The sequence below is a fragment of the Pelobates fuscus genome, chromosome 11, assembly GCF_036172605.1.
Source record: "Pelobates fuscus isolate aPelFus1 chromosome 11, aPelFus1.pri, whole genome shotgun sequence".
NCBI lineage: Eukaryota > Metazoa > Chordata > Amphibia > Anura > Pelobatidae > Pelobates > Pelobates fuscus.
Window position 1 is genome coordinate 22466811 of NC_086327.1, and position 9672 is coordinate 22476482.

Sequence of the window (9672 nt, forward strand, 5' to 3'; positions counted from 1 at the left end):
AAGGACACTGACTGCTATTAGCTTACACTGAAAAACTTTTTTTCTTTGTAAAAGCACACTATAGAGACACCAGATATGAGTGGCAACTGGCAAAGTACACGGGCAGAGGTCTGCAGAGCACACTCTGAAGGAGGCCTGACACCCGCTTTAAGGACACTGACTGCTATTAGCTTACACTGAAAAACATTTTTTTCTTTGTAAAAGCACGCTATAGAGACACCAGATATGAGTGGCAAAGTACACGGGCAGAGATCTGCAGAGCACACGCTGAAGGAGGCCTGACACCCGCTTTAAGGACACTGACTGCTATTAGCTTACACTGAAAAACTTTTTTTCTTTGTAAAGGCACACTATAGAGATACCAGATATGAGTGGCAACTGGCAAAGTACACTGGCAGAGGTCTGCAGAGCACACGCTGAAGGAGGCCTGACACCCAGACCTCCACCTTACAGCCACCAGCGTCCTGGGGAGTGGGGGCAGCCGGCCTCCCCCTCCCACCGCAGCAGGAGATACCGGGTGAGGGGGAAAACAACCCTAACCACACTGGCACAGATGGGACCACTTGCAGACAACTAACTGCTATTCAATCTATTACAGTGAAAAAAATGTTTTTTCTTTTTAAATGTCAAGCTTAAGCTATTGTGACACCAGATATGAGTGGTGGCACTGGGCAAATGGGCACAGTATCCACTGAGCCTGACACAGACGCTGGCAGACAACTAACTGCTCTTCAATCTATTACGGTGAAAAAAAAAAATTTATTTTTAAATGTCAAGCTTAAGCTATTGTGACACCAGATGTGAGTGGTGGCACTGACTGGGCAAATGGGCACAGCATCCACTGTGAGCCTGACACAGAAGCAGCACTAGGAGCATCCGTCGGCGGAGGTGGTTCGTCACAGTTTTATAACGGTACATGGATCAAGGTAGGGCTGGACATATCCCAGGTGCCATGGCGACTTAGAATTTTAATCTAACTTAAAGTAGTTTTTTGGGGGATATTTACATAATTTTCCCCTTTCCATTTTTTTTTTCTTTTTTACTCTAAAAAAGGTGGCAACCCCATCAATGACAGACACAAAATCTTACTGACTTAAAACACATTCACTGACAGACCCACACACTGACAGACACACACTGACAGACACATTCACACATTCTTGCACACACTCACAAATTAATTTTATTTCTTGTGGTTTTTAGGCCCATACAGCCTCCCTACCTTTGGGAGGGCTGGTGTGGGTCCTCTCCCTGGGGTCAGGTGGGGATCATCTCCCTGGGTTCCAGTGAGCATCCTGTCCCTGAGGTCCAGTGGAACTGCTACATCCTGTGCTCTTCTAGTTTTTCACTGCTCCCTTGTTGTTTAGTGATGGTGGTGCCAGAGTGACATCATATTCCAGCTTTCGGCATCTCACAGGGCCTACCTGGTATATTTCGGCAGAGTAGGCTCCTGCCATCCAGGTAAGCCAGTGCTTTCCGTAGAATGAGTGCCCGCTCCAAGGCACCATAAGGTGGCCAGGTGGTCACATTCTGGTACCCCTGTGACAGGCCTCCTCCCTCCGCCGCCCATCTTCAGGCACCTGGGTGTGGTTATTTATATATAAATATATAATACGTGTGTGTATATATATATATATATATATATATATATATACACACACATATAATGTATGTGTGTGGCTCACAAATTGTCTGGATCTCTTAGATAGCTTAAACACAATTACATACTAGGCTGTATATACGGATTTCCTTTGCACGGTACTCATATTGTCCTTATATCATACGTGTATCTTAGGTGCCTATTTCTAGGATTAGCAAGTTCCTGGTAAAACCCGGGACATCGTTGTTCTTCCTGCCAATTTCGTTTCAGGTATCTCCATTTCCTTACACTCATTTCCTTATGCTTATATTCAATCATAACCGGTACATCAAGGCCTCGTACTGCTTTTTACGTTTAAACGTTAATGCTCAGTTCAGGGGCTTGTCTTATTACCTCTCACGTTAATATGATATCTTACAAATCTCCTGTTGTGCTATCTGTTTCCAGCTTGGGCTAGCAATACCGTTGACAAACTTTAGACACATAGGGTTACTACAAAACCTACCAGGTAATAAAAAAAAAAAAGAAAACTAATATACTCGTTCTGTTTTACATTTATACATTACTACTTATCACACATATCCACAATTTTTCTTTCAGGTACACATAAGAGACTCCTATCCCATAGATGTTCTCTCTCCGAGGCTCAGTTAAGGGTACGTTTATATACACATATTCACTGGGATATAACTATTACTCCACTTATCATTAGTTAATAATTGATCCTCTTTTAAATCTTTAAACCTGCATCATCCCTCCAGCTTCCACTCAGGGTCTATCTCTTCTGGTTATTAGGTATGTATGGTTACATTTGTGCTGCCTTTTCTATAAGACAAGCCCTAGCCAGGGTTAGAGAACTGCCCCTAATACTTTTAAGTTCTAGTTCCCATGAGGCCAACAAACAAGTCTGGCTCAATAAGACGGACATAACTAGCGCGTTCAAATTACTACCGTTCCATCCGTCTCTCTGGCACATCCACGGCATCAAATGGAGGGATAATTATTACTTCGCCACCAGGCTCACTTTTCGGGTCCAGGAGCAGCCCAAAGCTGTTTGATATATTTGCAGAAACACATAGTTAACTGCTCCTGAATACAATCAGATGCCCCATGGTCATACACTATTTAGACGATTTTTTACTGGTCGAGGCAGGATCCCTCACTCCACGTAGTATCATTAGCACCACTGCACTGTTTTCTGCACTAGGTGTCCCTTTGTCCCCTGACAGTTGGTATTCCTGGGTGACTCACTCGACTCAGTGTCCATGCAGGCATGCCTCCCCGATGTAAAATTGGTACGCATTAGACTAGGATTGGACCAGTTCTTCCAGAAAGGTCCAGTCTCTACTGTGATACCTCAATTTTGCGATGCGTATCATTCTACAAGGGAGATCCTTCATCTTCAGGCTACTCTGCCTCCTACCTGGCCTGATGATGGCACCATTGTCCTTAACCCGCCAGCCGTAGCCGATTTAATTATGTGGAAGTACTTCCTAGCAGAGTGGAATGGCATCTCTATGTACATTCCCCCACTGACCAAGCACTATCCTGTTATTTGGACTGATGCAGCAGCCCACACTGGGTTTGCTGTGATTTTTGGTAATCACTGGTTCAGGGACGTGTGGCATCAAGAGGTTCAGGGAAACTTCAGCCCTTTTCGAGATCTATCCCTACAAGGTGCACCTCTTCACCAACTAGCTAACATCCAGAATACTGACTCTTCCAGAGTTAGCTATGGATTAACAAGATTATTGACCCACACACGGTCACTCTCATGAAACGCTCTGTTTACCAACACCAAAACAGCCTACAACAGGGCTTTGTCTGAGTTACAAGTATTGGGCAGGGAGTTTCAAGTTTTTATGATAATTACTCTTTCGAGACCATGGTGGCTTTTGCCTCTTTTTTGGCCACCTACACTTAAAATTAGTAGATATCACTATTAAAGGGACACTATAGTCACCCAGACCACTTCAGCTCTGTCCCCAGGCTTTAACCCTTCAGAGAAACAGCTATGTTTACATTAGGGGTTAATCCAGCCTCTAGTGGCTGTCTTCCTGACGATGCTGGAGTGCTTTCCTAGGGACTGTTTGAATGCGCGCAAGGCACTTGACGTGCATGCGCTTTCCGCTCCACTCGGGAGCTGACATCGGCGGGGAAGGAGAGGTTTTAACCCCTTCAGCGCCACGGGAGGGGGACCAGGGCTCGAGTCCTGCAGGAACGCATGGGAACGGCGTTCCTGCACTTTTTCCAAAGCAGGAACGCCGTTCCTGCTAGTGATCCTGCAGGACCTGCCCTGCTACCTGCACACAGGGGCCATCACACGCTGTGTTCCCTCTCCGGTTCCAACTCTCGCGAGACCCGCTCCGCACAGGCAAGTCTCGCGAGAGTTAGAGCTGGAGAGGGAACACAGCGTGTGATGGGCCCTGTGTGCAGCGGCTGCCTCCCTCCACCGGACCACCAGGCGATCTCCCCCCTCCCTGACAAGGTAAGAAGCAGGGAGGGGGGGAATAAAAACAAATAATAAACACATAAAGTTTAAAACAAAAAATGCTTCTCCCACCCATCATCCAGCACACACACACGCACATCATCCAGCACACACACACACACACACATCATCCAGCACACACACACACACATCATCCAGCACACATACACACACACACCATCCAACACACACACACACACCATCCAGCACACATACACACACATCATCCAACACACACACATAATCCAACACACACACACACACACACACACACATCATCCAGCACACACACACACACACCATCCAACACACACACACACACAAACACACACTTCATCCAGCACACACACACTGCATTCATTATACACAATCTGCACTTACTACAAACACTCTACATTCATTATACACACTCTGCACTCATTACAAACACACTACATTCACTATACACACTCTGCATTCATTATACATACTCTGCACTCACTACAAACACATTACATTCACTACACACACTGCATTCATTATACACACTTTGCACTCACTACAAACACACTACATTCACTATACACACTTCATTAACTACACACTACATTCACTATACACTGCATACATTATACACACTGCACTCACTACAAACACACTGCATTCATTATACACACTCTGCACTCACTACAAACTACATTCATTATGCACACTCTGCACTGACCAAAAACACACTACATTCATTATACACACTCTGCACTCACTACAAACACACTGCATTATTATACACACACTGCACTCACTACAAACACACTGCATTCATTATACACACTCTGCACTCACTACACACTACATTCATAAAACACACTCTGCACTCACTACAAACACACTACATTCATTATACACACTCTGCACTCACTACACACACACTGCATTCATTATACAAACACTGCGCTTACTACAAACACACTGCATTCATTATACAAACACTGCGCTCACTACAAACACACTGCATTCATTATACACACTCTGCACCCACTACAAACACACTACATGCATTATACACACTCTGCACTCATTACAAACACACTACATTCACTATACACACTCTGCATTCATTATACATACTCTGCACTCACTACAAACACATTACATTCACTACACACACTGCATTCATTATACACACTTTGCACTCACTACAAACACACTACATTCACTATACACACTTCATTAACTACACACTACATTCACTATACACTGCATTCATTATACAAACACTGCGCTCACTACAAACACACTGCATTCATTATACACACACTGCACTCACTACAAACACACTGCATTCATTATTCACACTCTGCACTCACTACAAACTACATTCATTATGCACACTCTGCACTGACTACAAACACACTACATTCATTATACACACTCTGCACTCACTACAAACACACTGCATTATTATACACACACTGCACTCACTACAAACACACTGCATTCATTATACAAACACTGTGCTCACTACAAACACACTGCATTCATTATACACACTCGGCACCCACTACAAACACACTACATTCATTATACACACTCTGCACTCATTACAAACACACTACATTCATTATACACACTTTGCATTCACTACAAACACACTACATTCACTATACACACTTCATTAACTACACACTACATTCACTATACACTGTATTCATTATACAAACACTGCGCTCACTACAAACACACTGCATTCATTATACACACTCTGCACCCACTACAAACACACTACATCCATTATACACACTACATTCATTATACACACTGCACTCGCTACAAACACACTACATTCATTATACACACTCTGCACTCACTACAAATACACTACATTCATTATACACACTCTGCACTCACTACAAACACACTGCATTCATTATACACACTCTGCACGCACTACATTCACTATACACACTCTGCACTTACTACAAACACACTACATTCATTATACGCACACTGCACTCACTACAAACACACTACATTTATTATACACACTACATTCATTATACACACTCTGCACTCACTACAAACACACTGCATTCATTATACACACTCTGCACTCACTACAAACACACTACATTCATTATACACACTCTGCACTCACTACAAACACACTACATTCATTATACACACCCTGCACTGCACTATATGCATAGGAGTGTAATTTTTTTTTAAGGGTGGGGGTGAGAATCATGGGTGAGTTCCCACACTTTTTTCTCCAGGACTTGACCCCTGAGGGGGACCCTGAGGGTGAAGTTTTAACCCTGCAGCTGAAAACATAGCTGTTTCAGAGAAACTGCTATGTTTCACTGAGGGTTAATCCAGCCTCTAGTGGCTGTCTCACTGACAGCCGCCAGAGGCGATTCTCGCTGGACGTCCATAGGAAAGCATTGAGTAATGCTTTCCTATAGGCGGTTTGAATGTGTGCACGACCCTTCAGCCCAGAGGGTGGGGGGGACCTAATTATCCTATAGTGCCAGGAAAACAAGTTTGTTTTCCTGGCACTATAGTGCTCCTTTAATATTTTGTATTCGAAGGGCCCTGGATCTAATTTTGTCCGGGGGCCCAGAAAGCTGTCAGTCCATCCCTGCCTACATTCAAACGAAAATATTACATAGAAATACACCCCTATATTATTATAATTATTATTAATATGTTATTATGTATATAGGGCCAACAAATTCCGTAGCGCTTTACAATGGGTGGACGAACAAACATGTAGTTGTAACCAGACAAGTTGGACACACAGGAACCGAGGGGTTGAGGGTCCTGCTCAATGAGCTTACATGCCACAGTGCTGTACAGATATACAACCCAGAAATTTTGACTTGGGGTGCTTTGGAAAAAATACTAAAATATTAAGGACGCTTTGATCCTAAAAAGTTTGGGAACCACTTTTTGTTTTGTTTTGAATCAGAACTTGTACAGTTACCTCCGTCCTTAAGGGGTTAAGGGATTGAATGTCATAATACCCTTAGGTAAATAATCTGTGATGTCTATGTTATGTAAATATATACTTTTGTGTGGCAATTTTGTAAACAGAACAAAGTGACTGTTTAAACATGTGGATAATGTCTGGATAGTAATGAAAAGCTTATACACAATTGTAAAGTCTATCTTGAAACCAGAAATAAAAATAATGATAGAGAAAGAGTCAGGATAATTACTAAAGCTAAATAGCTTTCCTCTGTCTAAAAAATAACTGAAGGTAACCCTATAATAAAGGCTTTATTTAGGATGGCCAAACTAAAGGGCATCTAAAGAGTTAATCGTTGGCTAGGTAAAGGGAGATTATCAGTTCCTTATCAGGTATGTTCACTTCAGTTAAGTCAGGGGTCCTCAAACTGTGGTCCTCCAGCTGTTGCTGAACTACAACTCCCATGACTCTTTGAATTACATAGATAGCCAGAGAATCATGGGAGTTGTAGTTCAGCAACATCTGGAGGGCCGGAGTTTAAGGACCCCTGAGTTAAGTGAACATGATTTGAGGCTTCCCTAGTAAGACAAATGCCTGTTGGGCAAAAATCAAGTAGTTAAAACTTGTTATGGTGATTTATGTAATCAGCACTTATAAGAAACTGGCTGAAAGATAAAACCGAGTAAGAATGAGAAAAAGCCTCTCCCTGTTAGGCTAGCTAAATAGTCAGAGGTAGGAAAAAGAAAGTGAAAATTAGGTGCTTAGAAAAATTATTCCATGCTAGAAAATACATGGTGTTCTGCACCAAAGTTATAGGGCACCATATATACCTCACTCTGAGCTCTGCATACAGCTCCACTGTCAGTCTGATTTAACTCTGCTCACACCAGAATTACAGGACATTCCATGCTGTCTTAACTTCATTAACGCTCACTATTTTTAGAATGGCAAGGAACATCCAAACGTTGTCAAAAGTGGATCGGTCATCATCTTGGGAAATACCAACACAGTCAATCTGAGTATTTTTGATAAAGATTATATCTTTATGAAATACTCATTTTGGAGGGAGGTTGACAGTGCCGCTTTAAGGGATTAATCACATATACACTGTTTTACCAAAGAGAATAAAAAAAAGAAAATGCTAGTAAATTCAGTACAAGTACATTTAGCACAAACATTTTCTGCTCAAACTCTACATATAATTTACCTTTCTGGATTCACAAGTACAGCAGTCTTCCTCTCTTTGCAGCTGCCTTAGATCATCTCCTCTTTTATAGAGATCGCTGAGAGCGAAAGTGAAAGTAAAAATGGTTTGCTGTTTACAGAAAAACGAAATTAAGATTTAACTACTTCATTACCAATCATTTTTTTGTTTAAAATAATATTAGAATTATATTTATTTGAATCAAGAATGTATAGCTAGCACATACACATATAATAAAACTGTACTGGGAGTTTAAAAGCGTACAAAGATGACCGCTTAATCTTTTTCTCCTCCACCACCTTGTGTAAATCTGCAAATATACCACTAGATATTCTGAAAATGGAGAAGGCTCACCGAGCTCTGGGCTCCCAGAAGACCATGGATCCCAAAAAGGGGTCTCTTACCCCCTCTTTGCGTCAATATTTCTGCACCGTGCTGGAATTGGCCTCACAGCCTCTGTCGGAAGAGGCCTCTGATGGCACCAGAGCTGCCTCCCCGACCATCTTGCCAAAGGAACGCTCCATGATCACTGTGTACTAGCCATTAAAACTCTGGAGACAGCCTAAAAGGTTTTGTCTTTATGGTATAGGATCCCACAGGCTCTAAGGTATTTGAACCCAGCTCCGGGAGACGATTGTTGGTGCTGTGGGGCCACCACTGGAATGTTCTTGCACATTTGGTGGGAATGCCCTAGGGTAACAGCTTTTTTGGCAGGCAATAGGCGAAATCTTAAACAAATTCTCAGACAAACTGCCCCCTTTCCAACCGGCCCCCTACCTCTTACACCACACTACCATGTCAACAACGGCATACAAGAAATCCCTGATGGTAAGAATATTTAATCCTGCGAAACAAGTGCTGCCTCTGTACTGTAAAAAAAAACATACCCCTTCCCTTGACAGTGTGCTTTAATAAGATGGAGGACCTCCGCCTATTGGAGAAACTGATGTATGCAGCTTGGGACCGCTCTCAGACTTATATGGACATAGGGATGGTCATTTACCAAGCTGACTTCCAGAGACTGCTGACCTATGGACATCGGACAGGACTCCAGGGGAGAGAGAGGGAAGGTACACCAGAGGGGAGTGCGGGTGGGGAGGGAGGTCCTGAGTCTCCGGTCCAGACAGTATAGGGGGTCAAAGCTCTATCCAGACAGGCTGCTTGCTGCCTGTCCATGTGTAATACCCTCAGGAAACATTTTTTTGGAACTCTTCTTAACCCTCAACACGTAGTCTTGTCTTGTGATTGGAGGGGACAGCTATATTCACACTGGCGATTGCTATGCTCTGCATACTCCCTTGAGCTTTAATCACTTAGCTCTTTTAAGAGCTTGTTTCTGATATACTCTCCTGGAGGAGATGTCTTCCTCACACAGTCCTGGAGGACAGAAGCTGATCCAGGGTGGACAAAAGACGGCGAGACTCCAGTTA

The 9672-nt window shown here is 43.0% G+C and overlaps 1 protein-coding gene across 1 annotated transcript in view; it reads right to left on the bottom strand.

Annotated features, from left to right (window-relative positions):
* LOC134577283 (guanylate-binding protein 1-like) overlaps nucleotides 1-8264 on the bottom strand; it is a 326911-nt gene extending 318647 nt beyond the window's left edge. The window contains exon 1 of the mRNA XM_063435976.1: nucleotides 8246-8264. The gene's annotated coding sequence lies outside the window, so the exon portion shown is untranslated. The remainder of the gene's footprint in view (nucleotides 1-8245) is intronic.
* Nucleotides 8265-9672: the final 1408 nt, after the last annotated feature.